The sequence below is a fragment of the Giraffa tippelskirchi genome, chromosome 6, assembly GCF_054371585.1.
Source record: "Giraffa tippelskirchi isolate mGirTip1 chromosome 6, T2T-mGirTip1v1.2.pri, whole genome shotgun sequence".
NCBI classification, from domain to species: Eukaryota; Metazoa; Chordata; class Mammalia; order Artiodactyla; family Giraffidae; genus Giraffa; species Giraffa tippelskirchi.
Genome location: NC_137280.1, coordinates 176842324 through 176855945, shown reverse-complemented (window position 1 = coordinate 176855945; position 13622 = coordinate 176842324). Strand labels below are relative to the sequence as shown.

At 42.4% G+C, this 13622-nt stretch overlaps 1 protein-coding gene across 18 annotated transcripts in view; it reads right to left on the bottom strand.

Moving 5' to 3' along the window:
• FER (FER tyrosine kinase) overlaps nucleotides 1-13622 on the bottom strand; it is a 484930-nt gene that overhangs the window by 72152 nt on the left and 399156 nt on the right. The gene's annotated exons all lie outside the window — the stretch shown is intronic.

Sequence of the window (13622 nt, the reverse complement as noted above, 5' to 3'; positions counted from 1 at the left end):
ATGAAAAACGTCTTCCGCTTCACCAGGGCACAGACTGCTCATACTCCGTATGAGGTACTGGTCTTTGCACAAGCCACTGAACGGAAAAATACTGCTAATGACTTCCCCGAGCGTTCTGTTTCTCAAAGCTTTCAAATTGGTTATTGTAACAAGGATAAAGGAAACTGCCAAGCACCTCCTTTTCTGTTCCTTTGAAATGTTTCTGGTCAGTATCACTGCTAACATAAGCCCACAAGAGTAATTTACAGACTTAAAGAGACACTGACTGAGATAGTCTGAGATGACTGAGAAATTAAAATATTCTTCAGCTAAAAGAAGCAATGATAAAAGTGTACATTAACCTTCTTCTGCCTAGCATTCACTGGCCCAAGTATTAAAACTTCAATTTTTACATATGCTACAAAATGATTACGCAGCTTTTAATTTAAAAAGTAAATGTGAATGCAATGTTATTAAGCAAAGAAAATGAGAAAGTATTTAAAAGATATTTCTCATGGGTTTAAGAACTATGTCAGGTATACTTGGGTACATTTACTTCACAAGGAGTACATAATACTTTATTTTTATTTCAACAAAATAGCTTCTAGGTCTGATCATAGACAATAAAAATAATAACATTACCTATTTGTACAGTTTACCATCTATAAATAATTTTTATTTACATGATCACATTATCATTTAGTCAATAAACATTTGGTGATTACGACTTGCTGCAAAGTCCCTTGCTAAATGACTGGGAGGCAGAGCTATCACTACATTTCACTACTGAGGAAGGATATCAGAAACATTTAGAGCTAATTATTACAAAAATGCAGGCGTCCTACTCCCGGGAACCTCATCTTACATATGGTTTACCATCACTGACATTTTAAATTCACAAAGTGATAAATGTAAAGTTACCCCTACCTGAGTATATAACAATATCCATATTTATAAGAGCTTGATATTTCTTTGCTTGGCATGAACTTGTGGCATTATAAGGTATACATTAAAAGCATGCAGAATTTCATACAGTGATCTCATGTGTATACAGAGAAATGAGCTTAGCATTTAATGGATGACCTTTACCATTCTAGGAAGTTATCCTGGAGCAAAAAACCTTTCCGCATTTGTAACATTATAAGCATAATGGAGTTAACATATTACACCTGAGAAAGAATCAATACCATCAACAAAGTTCCTTAAAATAAAAGTAAAATCCCATATGGTAGATGAAACGGAAACCTAAGCGCTTGGACAGACTGTCTCACAGTAGGTTCTCATCCACGAGTTCTGACGTATATTGGCAAAAGGCAGCTAAAGCTTTTATCATAAACCTGAAAATTCCATTCATCTTCTGTTCTGACATTTTTAAAACGCATGATCACATATAGATGTACTTTTTCATTATTTGGGAGAAGGCAATGGCACCCCACTCCAGTGTTCTTGCCTGGAGAATCCCAGGGACGGGGGAGCCTGGTGGGCTGCCGTCTATGGGGTTGCACAGAGTCAGACATGACTGAAGCGACTTAGACTTTCATTATTTACTTCCCTTAAGCCCTTCCTCTAAACTGCTAGATAATTTTCACTCATAGAAGAGGAAGATGTGGAACATGATATTATGCTTAAAATGCCGTTTATCTTCACTCAAACTGTGTGTTTGTCTTTACTTACTGTGACATCCCAAAGACAAAATGCAATGCAAATAAATGTTCTATGTGAATGATGACAGGCTGTGTCAGAAATCATCATCATGGAATACGGCGGCAGCCCACAGTCAAGGCCATCAGCACAAGCAGAATGTGAATATCCATTTGTTTCTCAGAATAAGGCAAAACTGCAACATCTTAAACAAACAACTTGGTTCAGATTTGATTTAATTCATCAGATATGCCATAGAACTGGAAGAGTGATTTAATTTCTTCCCATTTTACCCAAATGAATTGTCAAATTGTACTCGCAAACAGAAATAAAGTCATCTGTTGTTGACAGTGTTGTTTGGTTTCTGATCATCTGACAGAGCATTCTCCTTGCAAATGGAAAAGAGAAAATCTACGAAGAAAAACGGGGCTCCCCTGGTGGCTCAGCTGGTAAAGAATCCGCCTGCAGTGAGGGAGACCTGGGTTCCATCCCTGGGTGGGGAAGATCCCCTGGAGAAGGGAAAGGCTACCCACTCCAGTATTCTGGCCTGGAGAATCCCATGGACTGTAAAGTCTATGGGGTTGCAAAGAGTTGGACACGACTGAGAGATTTTCACAGCAATGAAGAAAGAGGAGCAGTCAATGCTTCTACCAAAGCTAAAAGTACAATTCCATTATAGCTGATTTCTATAGTTGGCAGTATTAACATTGTTTGTCAACATCTATCAGCAAAGAAAACTGGTAAAAACCCATATTTCAGAGGTTTCCATCTCTCTAAGTGTAGGTTAAGCATTTTGCGGAGTGTGGCGACCCTCTTCGGGACATCAGTACCATCAGTCTGAGACCATTAACACACAGGGTCCTCACACATTCTCTCTTGCTCCATCATCTGACCTAATGAAAATCACGTTTTCCCATTTCAGAGTCCTTTATCTGACTTTTGTGGCTCATCATTTTCCATGTCACTGTCTGATTGTATATGTATGTCTTTTATGTTCTTTAATGTGAAAAACTCCTTCTGAGGGAGTCTCTTATTCATTTTAGAATTCCCTAACAGAATAACTGAGTATGATTTGCACAGAGTAGACCAACATGGCTTGAAAAAGGAAAGAGGAGAAGGAAGAAAAAGAGAAGAATTGATAGTCATATTTTTACATGATATAGTCTTAGCATTTTGAGGTATAAAGATAAAGCCTCTAACTACAAAATCTAAGAATATAAATATTACAAAGTGCAAGAAGTCAGCAGAAGCTGAAAATACTAATCCTTCCAAAAGGATAGTGGAGTCTTTCCTGGCAAAAGCCCCTGTAAAATCTGTCTGGTGGAGTATTAACAAGCCTTACTTATTGAGGGGTCTGAAAATAACTTGGAGTGTTTTCATAATCTTAGGGTGAAAAACCTGAAGATAAGAAAACCATTATTATAAGTGAATCTCACAAAACTCCAAGATGTAGAGATAGTGAAGTGAAAGTCGCTCAGTCGTGTCCGACTCTTTGCGACCCCATGGACTATACAGTCCTTGGAATTCTCCAGGCCAGAATACTGGAGTGGGCAGCCTTTCCCTTCTCCAGGGGATCTTCCAACCCAGGGATCGAACCCAGGTCTCTCGCATTGCAGGCGTATTCTTTGCTGGCTGAGCTACAAGATGTAGAGATACTGTGCCACTTATTTTGCTATGCGTGTGTAAGCCATTTTCTACTTATGACTGCCCAGGTTAGTATCATGATAGTATTACTTGGAAAACATCTGTATTCAACTTGGGAATAAGATACTTGACTGCTGTCAATAAATTATAAATCGTCTTTAATTTTCCATTTTTTCCATATCTACTACAGTTTGAAGGAGAAGGCAATGGCACCCCACTCCAGTACTCTTGCCTGGAAAATCCCATGGACGGAGGAGCCTGGTAGGCTACAGCCCATGGGGTCGCTAAGAGTCGGACACGACTGAGCGACTTCATTTTCACTTTTCCCTTTCATGCACTGGAGAAGAAAATGGCAACCCACTCCAGTATTCTTGCCTGGAGAATCCCAGGGATGGCGGAGCCTAGTTGGCTGCCGTCTATGGGGTCGCACAGAGTCGGACACGACTGAAGCGACTTAGCAGCAGCAGCAGCAACTACAGTTTGAAAGTGTTAAGTGTTACTTGGTCAGTCGTGTCTGACTCTTTGAGACTCCACAGACTATAGCCTGCCAGGCTCCTCTGTCCATGGAATTTTCCAGACAAGAATACTGGAGTGGGTTGCTATTCCCTTCTTCAGGGGATCTTACCAACCCAGGGACTGAACCCGGGTCTCCTGCATTGCAGGTAGATTCTTTACCATCTGATCCACCAGGGAGACTCCAACAGTTTAGGCCTTTCTAATATTTTGACTAATTGGTCCCCCTAGTCTTATATGTTAAGAGTATAATTTATTGAATCTGTTAGAGAAAAATGTAAGATCTTCATTAGCAACAAACAAGCACTGAATGGTTATTATGTTAGGGCCTGAAACACTAAAATAAAATAATTACTTTCATAATATCTTTTATAATGACAGTTCTGAGTTAAACTCACTTTTCGCAACAAATATCTACTGGCTCATCTATTAAGAACTGAGGCGGCAGAAGGAGAAAGGATGGCAAGAAGGGAAGGCGTAAAGAAGGAGGGAAGGGAACAATCAAACAATGAACAATAGTGAACAGTGTGGTTGGAGAACCAAGACATTCACTTTGGAAGACAACAGCGTACAGAATAGCCCCCGGGGCAAAGAGCAGCATGAGAAGCTGATGCGGGAGGAGGATCTGAGGCTGGTCTCAAAGGGAAGAAAGAGAAAGGCTGAGAAGAGTGGTGAAGCCCTTTTTAAGTGTTTCACCCACAAGGCAAAGTTTTACTGAAGCTGTTTTGTCTCCACACTCCCCTTGGCTGCTTTTGCGCTCTGAGGGCAGAGTTGAGCAGCTGGGGTGGAGGTGACCGGGAAAGCCTAGAATACGATCCGGCCTAAAGAAACAGTTCCAGGGCGAGGGTTCGGACCTGTCCTTCTGACCCTTTTATTATTCCCTAAAATTTCAAGTTACAATCCTGTGCACAGTACTACAGACACTTTCATAGGCAATGAGGTCTGGATATCAGTATATAAAAAGTGAGGAAGGTAGAACCAGTCACAGAATATCACTTTCACAAAGCTTAGCTTATTTCTGTGGGCTTCCCTGGTGGCTCAGATAGTAAAGAATCCACCTGCAATGCAGGAGCCCTGGGTTCGATCCCTGGGTTGGGAAGATCCCCTGGAGGAGAGCATGGCAACCCACTCCAGTATTCCTGCCTGGGGAATCCCATGGACAGAGGAGCCTGGCGGGCTACAGTCCACGGGGTCACAAAGAGCCGGAGACGACTGAGTGACTAAGCACAGTGTTGTACAATTCGAAAGTAGCACATGAAAGACTTAATAATTGATTGTTATTGGGAACCTTAAAAGAAATCGGTGATATGAACTTAGTCCTGGGTGGGCCGTGGTCACCGTCTGTATTCATGGTAAGTTACAAAAGCCATGGCTTATGGGATCTATCCCATGACAAGTCCCTGTCCCTCCAAGGGAGGAACATGAACGCAGTGGGCAGGAAAACAAGCACTCATCACTGCCTCTGAAGGCTTCCATTCGAAGAACGTCCTTCAGCACGAAACATGGTTACCACGTGCACTGAGACAGTGTAAGGGCAACACTACCTTAGACGTGCCATTCTTACGGCTCTGATTATATCCTTTTCTAAGCCGACCTCTCACTTTACCCATTATTTATTTCCCATGGCTTTTCTTTTGCATATTAAATAATTAGCATAGATAACATTTTGAGTATACTATGAGGGAAATTTACTTTTTTATCATTATAAAACAATATTTTTAAAAATTGAATATATTTTGTGGTGCAAAAATTTTAAGATTCTTAACTAATAATCTAAATTAGATTCTTTAACACACACAGTATTCAGCTGTCCTATGTGCCAGGCACTGTGCTACTGTTGGGAGTGAATTCATTCCTTCACGAATGAAGTCCAGTTTCACCCCTTAAGACAGTCACAGTTTACTGGCATGTGTGTCAGTTTAAAGCAACCATATTTAAACAACTTCCGATGAAGAAGTAAGTAATTCCAAGAGAAGAGCTTCAAAATAAACAATTTAAGTAAACTTGCGATGCCCCGATAGGTAAAAAGAGATTTCCTTCAACAGATACTGTTTGAAAGCAGTGGTTCTCAAACCCTGTCATCTTGTAATAGAAGAAGTTTCCTGGGACTTCCCTGGTGGCTCAGTGGTAAAGACTCCACCTGCCAATGCAGGAGTGAAGTGAAAGTTGCTCAGTCGTGTCTGACTCTTTGCAACCCATGGACTGTAGCCCGCCAGGCTCCTCTGTCCATGGAATTCTCCAGGCCAGAATACTGGAGTGGGTAGCCTTTCCCTTCTCCAGGAGATGGTCCTAACCCAGGGATTGAACCCAGGTCTCCCCCATCGCAGGCAGATTCTTTACCATTTGAGCCACTAGGGAAGCCTAAGAATACTGGAGCGGGCAGCCTATCCTTTCTCCAGGGGATCTTTCCGATCCAGGAGTTGAACCGGGATCTCCTGCGTTGCAGGCAGACTCTTTACCAGCTGAGCTACCAGGGAAGACCCCAGGGGAAACCGGTGCAGCAGACAGGTGTTCAATCCCTGATCCAGGAAGATCCCACATGCCTGGAAGTAACTAAACCCCGCACCACAATTACCGAGCCAGTGCTCTAGAGCCTGGGGCCGCAGTTACTGAGGGCCGTGCGCCCCACAGCCTGCGCTCCCGAAGCAGAGAAGGCGCTGCAGGGAGAAGCCCGCCCACCACACCGAGAGCAGCCCTCCTCTCAGCAAGCGGAAAAAGAGCCGGTGCTTTTCCTCCTCAACAGTGAAGACCCAGTGTAAATAAAAATTCCATTAGAAGTCTTTAAAAAGAAAGCTTCCGGAAATTTCCTGTTTCTCACGTTTAAGAAATGTGAGGAAAAGATGTAAAATACACCTTTTTTTCTCTTTTCGTTCCCTTTCCTCCTGCAGTTGAGGACTCCTGGTACCTCTAAGTCCTAGGTACACAGGCAGAAGATGCTACAGCAGACCAAGCTCAGGCAGGCAGGAGTAAAAACGACTTTTCCGTCCAGTGATGATATAAAAGGCCCCGTTCCCGCCCACGATTAACTCTGCAACTGTTAACAAGGATCGCGGAAGACACAGCGCGTTCCAGTGCCGCCAGGCTGACTTTCGATTCAGCAGCCGACAGAAATCTATTCTTATCACTTTTCAACATCTAGGGGATTCTAGAGCACGACCATATTTTCTGGCACTGGAAAAGCCAGTTGGACAGGCAGATGGATCGGGAAAGACAGGCAGATGAATGCAATGGGCACCGGTACCTGCGAAAGTGCGCAGGTTTCACGCTCTGCAGGGGAAGCAGCGTATCTGAGACATCGGATGGGAGAGCTGCCTGCCTGCTCCTCCCAGTCGGGCACGGACGGCGCGGGGACGCACAGGAGGAATGCGTGCAGCTGAAAACCGCGGCCGCCCTGCTGCAGGGGACGGTCCTTTTTAAGTAATATCCACACACTGGGTATTAGGACTGGAGTGGCTTCCATTCAGCTCTAAAGGAGGGAGCCATGGACCACGATGGGGGAAAGCTAGCTCCTCGGTTTTATAATGAAAACTAACAGCTATCCCATAAAACGTTTTTTTTTTTTTCTGTTTTAGTATTTTTCTTCTAAATAAATAAAGCCTTGAAAAAAGTAAATATGAAAATCTGCAGTCAAACAGCTCTGAGCAGTGACCTCGCTCAGCAGTCAGTTTGGAGCAGCTCAGGGGAGGCCGCTGCCCGGGAAACGTGACCTCTGACCACTATGGCTGAGGACCGCCCCTTTGTCCTTTCCTGTGGCTGCACAGAGACCACGTTCGAGCCGCAGAATGATGAGCACCGGCTGCTTTCACCTCATGCAAACCTTTTTTACTGACAATTTTAAGACACCTATGTTTTCATCCATCTTTGTTTTCTTTCATTTCCTAAAGTGACTTGGTGAACAGCTGCGTCTTCCTCTGCAACTGGACAGTCACTCACCACTACGTATCATCTGAGTTCTCACTTGGTTTACTCACAGGCTTTCTTAGCTCTTATATGGTGCTGACTGTGAAGTAGGTACTAACCCTCCCTTAACAGAGGGAGGAAATCTAGATATAATACACTTTTTTCACAAGATAATTTCTCTTTAAATTTATTTTTTTAGTCATAGAAAACTAGGGAAATGTCTTTATTTTAGGTAAACCAATATACATGCCTTGAGATGTGAAAATAACAAGAGACAGTTTCTGTGTTGCCATTGTTAAGTCCCAGTCATTTAAGAATAGTACAAAGCTTCCCGGGTGGCTCAGCTGGTAAAGAATCCGCCTGCAATGCAGGAGACCTGGGTTTGATCCCTGGGTTGGGAAGATCCCCTAGAGAAGGCAAAGGCTGCCCACTCCAGTATTCTGGCCTGGAGAATCCCATGGACTGTAGAGTCCATGGGGTCACAAAGAGTCAGACACGACTGAGCGATTTTCACTCTCACAAAGCTGTAATCTGTGTTCACATTGCTCACTGTTACATTATTTCAAACACTACAGTGAGCTCTACTGGCCAGATAGCAAGACTCCCAAGAAGCAAAGTCAGTTATGCTCCTGGTTTTCTTCCCAGAGGAAAAAACTCTCCAAAGGAAATAGGTTTCTTTCTGTGAATGGTGCTTTTTATAAAAATCTTTTCACTGATAGTTTATTTGTACAGCGTTCGGAGTTTATTTGTACAGCGTTCGGGACATTTCTGAATACAATGAAAACATGCTTCCCATTTTCCAGTCATCACTGTTATTTGTGGTACTATGAAGTTATCCAAGATGAAATAAGGCATATTAAGACTTTTAAAGGAAACACTTAACTCTCCAAGTGAATCTTTAAGTAAGCAAATAAGCTAAATAAACAAACATTATTCTAGAGTTATTTTATTGTCAAACTAGGTTAGTAGTACCAGAAATGACAAACATTGGATACTGCCATCAAAAGTCAAAAGTGATACTGAAACTGCCTCCTCATTTAACAATAAAAAAGCTCGGGGGACTTCCCTGTCAGTACAGCGGATAAGAATCCTCCTGCCAACACAGGGGATGCGGGTTTGACCCCTGGTCTGGGAAGATTCCATGTGCTGTGGAGCAGCTGAGCCCATTCACCGCAGCTACCGCAGCCCAGCGCCCAGCGTAAGCGAGGCCACCACGAGAAGCCCGCCACGGCATCGGAGGGTGGCCCCGCTCCCTGCAACCAGAGGAAGCCCCTGCACGGCAACAAAGACCCCGCACAGCCAAAAATAAATATTATCACTGAACTTAAGAAATGTGCAGGCAAAATGACCTGATAGCTTATATATTACATATATATGTAGTTTAAAAAGTCAGACATATTCTTTCCTTACACTCAAATATTTCTTTCACTTATTCATGAGTAATTCAAAGTTTCAGTGATTCACAAATCCATTTAATTCATTCATTTTGCTTTCATCATTTCCACATGGTTAGCTCCACATCAGACCTTTCTCTTCAGCTCTACTTTTAAACGCTCACCTGCCTTTTCAGCAGCTTCACAAATACCTCACAGGCACGTCAGATTCACATGCCTCAAAATAAACTCCCTTTGTCATCCACAATCTCGGCCCATCCCTCCCCCACACCCCAACCAAGCAAACCAAAAAAAACCCTGCTCATCTTCCGGTATTTCGAGAAGAGAGACCTGTCATCCAACCAGACAAGCAAGAAACATGGACGACGTCCTGATGCTGGCTTCCTTGAAAGCGTCCCTTCCCGCCACTGATTCCCCACACACCACAGCCAGGGCCCCTGCGTGGAACGCGCGTGGGATCTCTCCTCCTTAAAGCCCTACGGCGGCCTTCCCTGCTCTCAGACGCCGCACAAACCTCCCTGTGAGGGCCCACCTCACAGGGTCTGCCCCTGCGACATGTCCAGACTCGTCGCAGCCCGGCGTTTAACCTGCTCACAGTCTGACTGCCCCTCACTGCCCCGAGCGGCCGTTCTGCCTCCAGCCTCCAAGCCCCTCTCCCCCACCGACTGCTTCTTCCCTTCTCTCCCACCTTCCTCTAGCTATTCAACTTTCGGTCCAAACGTCATTTCTTCAAAGATGCCTTCCGTGGCCTCAGGACAGGATCATATCCCACTTCAAAATGCATTCTTACATGACTATCTGTTAATAGTCTATAGACTATCTGTTAATGGCTCATTCACTAGACTGTAAGCTCCTGGAGGACACAGACCCTATCTGATTTGCTCAACTTATTTATTCCAAACACCAACAATGTGCTTACATGTAGAAAGTACTTAAGTAAACATGTGATGACTTCAGTTGAACTAACATTGTGGAACACTTGCCTGTGTCTGCTTTTCAATACCCAGATACTTACAAAGTAAGTGGATAAAGTATTCTTCAATTAATTTGGGCGGGGGGGAGTAAAACATTTCTAAGTTCTGCCAAATACAGTCAAAAGTCAGTTTGCAAATCTCTTGGGAATTAAGCTTATTTTTAATACAGCTGGTCACATAAAAGAAATTCAAAAATTTACCCCAATGTTTGTTAGGTGGCTCTCACAATTTAGACTGCTGTATGCTATTTTTTAAATCCCTACTATCAAAGGTCTTTGGAAACCCTAGTATTGTGTCTTGTCTACTCCCTTCCCCCAATGCACTCTTTATCTTTAATTTTCTCATTTTCCTTCAGAGTAGGGAGCATGATTAAACAGAGAACTTGTACAAAGAAGGTATTCAATACATGGTTTCTGATTAATTTAGTATGTGGATATGGAGAGGCTTTAGAAATTATGAATAAATTGAGGAATTTCACCAGGTATGTTTACATGATATCATAAAGCAAAACTATAGAAACCCCAATAATTGTTTCAGCTAGGACACGTATTTAAGTATAAACATGGTACGAAAATTATAATTTTCTTTCCTTTAGATAATATATTTGAAAAAACAGTCTTAAATATTTATAATATGGCACAATGTGATAAAAAATAAAATTTTAAATTACATACCAACTATGCTTTCATTTGGTTACAAAGAGGTTTACAGATTATTTGTGTATCATGCCATATGTTTATGTCCTGCCTTGGGTTTTAGAACATCTCAAATAGCAGACATAATTATTTCAATTTTATTCCTTCATTACTTTATGTGTAAATAGACTCCTAATTTTAAAGCAGCATAATGGGAATTTTAAGAATGAAGGGAGAAATGCTGCTCCCTGAGAATTAAAGTTACTCATTACAAACTGTCTTAAACGGCAAAGAACTACCTACCTCAGCACTATTCCAGCCATACTGTTCCCATTCTCTAGTGATTTACACACTGAATGGGCAGAGGGCGCCTAAGGAAAGAGGCTAAAAGAAATACATGCCTAATGACTCTCTAATACATAACAACATGTCTGATGTTTGCTGCCCAATTATTCTGAAGCACACTGTTAAAAATTAATACTTTCCAGCATGCTATAAACTACTGCTGCTTTCTTATGTCCCGATCATTGTCTGCAATAGGACAGAGTCAATATAACAAATAACTACTGTTAGAGGAAAGTGGGTTGAAACAGGGTAGCAGTCACCTGCTGCGACTCTCAGAGGTTGACAATGTCCAGAGAGGACCACTGACACCGTCTCACTAAACTTCTGAGACGCTCACGTTCACACAATTCAAAAAGACGCCCTCGGCACCCTAAAACCTTCATTCTGACTCACCGCAGAAGAGGAATTTTGGTCTGTTTGCATGACATATACTGGTTAATATCACAACAATTACTTCTTCGTTTATGTCATTTAAAGAAATCAATCAGTGGAAAATAAAAATAGAAGATTAACATTTAAGGGGAAACAGTTTAGGATTATTTTCCCAGAAAGTCCTTAGTCATCTAATGGCATTTGATTGGTACTTTGTACAGCTGATAGAGGCCTATTTCATTTATTCATTAATTTATCCACATATTCATTCATTCATATAGCAGATATTTATCACACTTCTAGCATTTGAAATGCACCCTGTGAAAAATGTGTACAGAAAATTTGCACTATTTCCTTCCCCACAAAAAAAGGAAATCAAACTACGCAATAAAAAATGTCCAGCATTAAAAAGTCAGTTTGAGAACACAAAATAGGCAAGTGTTTCTTTTCTATAGTAATAAGAATACCTATTCATATGAAGTGTAAGTAAGTGTGTGAGTGTGTCTGTTAAGTCACTTCAGGCGTGTCCGATTCTTTGTGACCCTACGGACCGTAGCCCGCCAGGCTCCTCTGTCCATCGGCCACAAACAGATACTACTATCTCTGAGCTATTTTATAAAAACTTAATATTAATTATAACAGAAGTCATAACCTTACATTAGAAGGAAATGACCTTTGTTTACTAAAAATAGCAAGTGAATGACTTCTCTGCTCCTGTGTCACTGTAGTTCTACAGATGACGTCAAACCTCCAAGAATCAGACATAAACCACTAACTGGCAACATTACCGAGTTACTAGGTTAGGTAAGTAACAATTATTTTCACTTACAAGTCATAAAACCAGAAACCTGGGTGAAAATGTAACCCTCTATAAAGTTTGCATACATTTAATTTTAATTATCTCTTTAAATCAGTGGGTCTGTGACGTAGGATACTATCTGACATAGGATACCCTTCTTAAAAGATCTGCATCTTATTTGGAAAACATATGTCCAGTTAAATGGAAGAACTGCAGATGAGCTCTTGAGGTTACCTTCCTTCATTTTCTTCCATCAGAAGAAATATAAAGTCAGTGTGGGAAAGTGAGGATGCCAGAAGGAGCGGCACTCTGCACCCTCTTGGCTCCGTCACTGGCACAGTTCTCAGCATTTAGGAAGCTCCTAGTAGGGAAAAAAAAAAAAAAAAAACAAACTACGAGCTGTGTGTTTATTTGGCTTATTATTGTTTGAAGGATTCATATTTGAATTTCTAGAATTACAGGAAATAAAACATTGGAGAGTGTCTTACAGGCACCTGAATTTATGAAGAAAATAATACAAGCAGATCATCATCATTTGATGTCTGTGAAGACATGAAGTCATCTTTCACTCTTTATTTCACTTACACATAATGTCTAATATGTGCTGTGTGCTTAGTTGTGGCCGACTCTTGCGATCCCATGGACTGTAGCCCACCAGGCTCCTCTGTCCATGGGGATTCTCCAGGCAGGAATACTGGAGTGGGTTGCTATGCCCTCCTCCAGGGATCTCCCCCACCCAGGGATCGAACCCAGGTCTCCCGCATTGCAGGTGGATTCTTTACCATCTGAACCACCAGGAAAGGCCAAATAAACTGGAGTGGGTAGCCTATCCCTTAATTCAGGGCATCTTCCCAACCCAGGAATTGAACTGGGGTCTCCTGCATTGCAGGCGAATTTTTTACCAGCTGAGCTAACAGGGAAGCCCGATGTCTAATGTAACAAGTAGCGAATCCAGCCAACTCTGCCTTCACCATTCCCCCAGAACGGGCCACATCTCTTGCTCCCCACCACTGCCTTCCCGCCATCTCTAATTTCCATTACTGCAACAGCTCATTCGTCTTCTCGTGTCTGCACTTGGCCCCTGAGAGGTTATTTCTAACACAGAATTCTAACTAATCCTTCAAAAACCTGGGGCAGATCAAGTCAGTTTTCAACGGCCCCCATCTCATGCAGACTAAAGCGTTTCAGTGATTTACAAGATCTGCCTGATCGGGCTGCTTAGAGGTTAGTACCCTCCACCCTCACTTTCTGTCTACCTTGTTGGACTTCTTTGGACACACTGACATGCGCCTGTCTCAGGGCCATTTGTACTTGCTACACCCATTGCTAGGGAAGTTCTTCTCACTGATATTCACAGGGCTCACTCCTCTCTCTCTTCTGGGTCTTCTCTGACAGATTATATGAAACAGTGCCTGCCCCACCTTCC